This window comes from Mustela lutreola, chromosome 15, assembly GCF_030435805.1.
Source record: "Mustela lutreola isolate mMusLut2 chromosome 15, mMusLut2.pri, whole genome shotgun sequence".
Lineage (NCBI taxonomy): Eukaryota > Metazoa > Chordata > Mammalia > Carnivora > Mustelidae > Mustela > Mustela lutreola.
Window position 1 is genome coordinate 42,824,176 of NC_081304.1, and position 4,042 is coordinate 42,828,217.

The following is a 4,042-nucleotide window of genomic DNA, read 5'->3' on the forward strand; positions in this document are numbered from 1 at the left end:
CGAAGTGTTCTGTTATGTAGTTATTACTTTTCATAACATTTTAAAAAATTAAAGTAATAAAAAATTGAATCTGTACAATCCTTTGAAATCCATTTTACAGCTTATTTTACCTAATGTCAATGTGGGAAGTTTGTTTTTTGTTTTTTTCTCTTAAAGATTTTATTTATTTATTTATTTATTTGACAGAGCGAGAGCACAAAAAAAGGAGCAGCAGAGGGAGCAGGGAGAAGAGGCCTCCCACTAAGCAGGGAGCCCAAGGCAGGACCAATCCCAGGACCCTGGGATCCCCACCCACGCTGAAAGCAGACGCCCAACTACCTGAGCCACCTAGGCACCCCCAATGTGGGAAGTTTTAATGGTGATAGGAAGTAGGTTAGTGTTTTAACTATTACTATAACCCTAGTTGTTAATATTTATTGAGCATTTACTATGTGTCAGGAACTGTACCAAGTATTTTATCTTTGTTTTCATTTGTAAGTTTTTAAGATAGATACTAAGCCTGTTTGAAAAGGAATTTGAGATAAGGAATTTGAGCCTGAATTAGTTAAGAGAATTGCTTGTAATTGAAAGCCACCAAGTTTATAACAGGGCCTGAAATAGATGCCAGATTGGCTGGATAGAAGAATTTCTAACACTATCAAAGTGATATACATTTCTTTCTTTTTCTTTTTTTTAAAGATTTTATCCATTTATTTGATGGACAGAGCTCACAAGTAGGCAGAGAGGCAGGCAGAGAGAGGGAGGTGGAAGCAGGCTCCCTGCTGAGCAGAAAGCCCGATGAGATGAGGGTCTCAATCCCCGGACCCTGGGACCATGACCCAAGCCAAAGGCAGAGGCTTTAACCCACTGAGCCACCCAGGTGCCCTGTGATATACATTTCTAAAACTTTAGTAAACTTCTGAAAAAAGTTCATGTTGTATCACAACCACTGTGAAGATGGTGTCTGTTATTAACAGAGTCAGGGTATACTCTGAAGCTAATGAAGGTTCAGGGCCCTTTAGTGCACAGGCCCCTCCAAATTCCTAGAAATGACCTTTTGGAAGAGTTAGATATTTTTTAATTATTTTGTAAATTTTTTTTTTTAAGATTTTATTTATTTGACAGACAGAGATTACAAGTAGTCAGAGAGGCAGTTAGAGAGAGGAGGAAGCAGGCTCCCTGCTGAGCAGAGAGCCCGATGTGGGGCTCGATCCCAAGACCCTGGGATCATGACCTGAGCTGAAGGCAGAGGCCTCAACCCACTGAACCACCCAAGCGCCCCAATTTTGTAAAATTTTTTAAAGCAATATGTTTTTGTATTTTATTCCTTAATGAGGGAAGACTCCCAATTTGAGATTCACCCTGGTTAACAGTCATTTGGGAATCTCAGAAGTGTTGTAACTCAATAGGTACTTTAAAAGGGTATAGTCATATTTTATAATGATATGGAAAAATATTGACACTGTAATTCAAGTACAAAAAGCAAAGTAACAAATTCTATATACACATTATTGTTGCGTATAAAATATACATTCAAAGACTATGAGGGAACTTGAAAAATGAAAGGAATAAATATTGATTAGGCATTTTTTTATGTACCAGGTATTATGCTTTTTGTTATTTGGGTGTTGTTTGTTTGTTTCATTTCATTTTATTTTTTAAAGTTTGTTTATTTAAATAATCTCCATACCCAATATGGGGCTCAAATTCATGACTCCCAATATCAAAAGCCACACGTTCTTCCAACTGAGCCAGCCAGGTACCCCTTGTTTTATTTTTTTAATCCATTTCTCTTATTGATTCAGTTTTGGAACTTGGTTAAATATATTTGCAAGACTGTCTTAATTATCAAATGAAATAACTTTTTATACACCTTTAATCTTATACTTTGTGTACTGTGACAACTTAAGAGATCTAGAAATATTTAACTCTCCAGACCTCAGTTTTTTCCTCTCTAAAATAGGAGAATGGCCAAATTTTTCCCATTCTAACATGTAATGATTATATATCTCTGCTCATTCTTCCCAGATTGATTAGCCCTTTATTTCATTATAATAAAAGTATGCAACAGCGGGAAATTTAGCTGATAAAATTTGAGTTTTTCAACGGTAACAATTGATTATAACTTTACAGAAATTATAATCAGAAACAATATCATGTAGTTTTATATAAATGGAAATTGGCTTTCTGATGATAGTTCCAGTTTCAAAATGAGGCAAATCACTAGTAACATCCACTGTTTTATTTCAACAGGGAAAGAATTTTATTCATGTATATTTCCTTTAGATCTTAATATTTTTGCCTAGAGACACTAACTTCAAAAAACTTTCAAAGGAATTGAACAGACGTATGGGTAAATTAGGTTAGTCTCTTAATAACTGGAATATGACAACTTTTCTAAATATGAAAGTTTTAAAAAGTGACATTTTGCTTTTATGAAAAGTATTATGGGAAAAGTTTGAGGGAGAAACTACAGCAGAATAGTCTACGTTCTGTAGTCAGACAAAAATGAGATGGGATCTCTATTTTGAAACTGCTTAGCTTAGTGACCTGGCTTGGGCAAATTATTTAACCTTTCTAAGGCTTAGTTTACTCAGCTGAAAAAAGGAAGTAATATTAGTGCTTAACTCACAAGGTGTAGTGAAGTTTAAATAAGATAATATACACAAAGTTGTTGAGTATAGTGTTTATAATATTAGTAAGTGGTGTCAAATATCGAATATTAGTGATACCAAATTATTAAATATTAGATATATCAAGATAAACTCTCAGATATATTTCATTAAAGAAACTCAGTTTCAGAGAAGTCAGTTAGCAAGTTAACCAAGAATAGAGTGTTTTCCCAGTTTTTGAAATGATAGGCAAATAGCCCTTTGGCTGTCTGAGCTGCACTATGACAGTAGGTAAGAGCAAGCACTTTATGAAAGGCTGCAAAAAGGTTGCCAAGAAGAAAGTGGCTAATCCATTTTCTAGAAATATAGTATGATGTGAAAGCACCAGCTGTGTTCAATATAAGAAATAAAAACACTAGTCTAGAGCACTCAAGGAATGAAAATTGCATTTGATGGCCTCAAGGGTGGAGTTTTTGAGTAAGCCCTGCTGATCTGCAGCACGATGAAGTTGCATTTAGAAAATCCAAGCTAATTACTGAAGATGTTCAGGGCAAAAATTGCCTGACTAACTTCCATGGCATGGATTTTACCAGTGACATAATGTGCTCCATGATCAAAAATGGCAGACTGAGGTTGAAGCCCATGTTGATGTCAAGACTACCAATGGTTATTTTCTCTATCTATTCTGTTGTTGGTTTTACTAAAAATCTCAATTATCAGGGGCGCTTAGGTGGCTCAATCAGTTAAGGATTGGACTCTTGATCTCAGCTCAGGTGTTGATTTCAGGGTCATGAGTTTGAGCCCCAAATTGGGCTCCACGCTGAGCTTGGAGCCTACTTTAAAAAACAAAAATGAAAATAAAGAAAACCTCAAATTATCAGATTTGGACCTCTCCCACTAAGCACCAACAGTTCTGCCAAACCCAGGGGAAGATGATGGAAATCATGACCTGAGAGGAGAAAACACATGATCTGAAAGAAGTGGTCAATAAACTGATTCCAGGCAGCACTGGAAAAGACATAGAAGAGGCTTGCCAATCTGCTTCTCCACTCCCTAATGTCTTTGTTTGAAAAGTGAAGATGCTGAAAACCCTGAGTTTGTATGGGGAAAACTCATGGGACTTCATGATGAAGGTGGCTGGTAGTTCTGAAAAAAACAACTTAGGATGAGACAGGTGCTGAAGTTGAACAAGCCGATAGATAAGAGCCACCAGTCCAAGAAGCTGTTTAAAATTCAGACTTTTAATGGCGACCAAAAGTCTTATTATGTTGAAGAAAAAGGCAAATGTCAGCTAAAAGCAGTAGTGCATTCCGTCTTAATAGCAGTCCTCTTCAAATAGCACGTGCAGAGTTGGCTTTTACTTTCTTCTCTTTTGCTTTTCTGTTTTCTCTAAATGTTGTACATTGAGCATTTATTCCTTTTATTAAAAAAAGGAAAGTATTTTTAAAAAA

The 4,042-nt window shown here is 35.9% G+C and overlaps 1 pseudogene; it reads left to right on the top strand.

Moving 5' to 3' along the window:
- The first annotated feature begins 2,872 nt into the window (after positions 1-2,872).
- On the top strand, positions 2,873-3,821 carry LOC131816359 (small ribosomal subunit protein eS1-like; annotated as a pseudogene).
- The last annotated feature ends 221 nt before the right edge of the window (positions 3,822-4,042 follow it).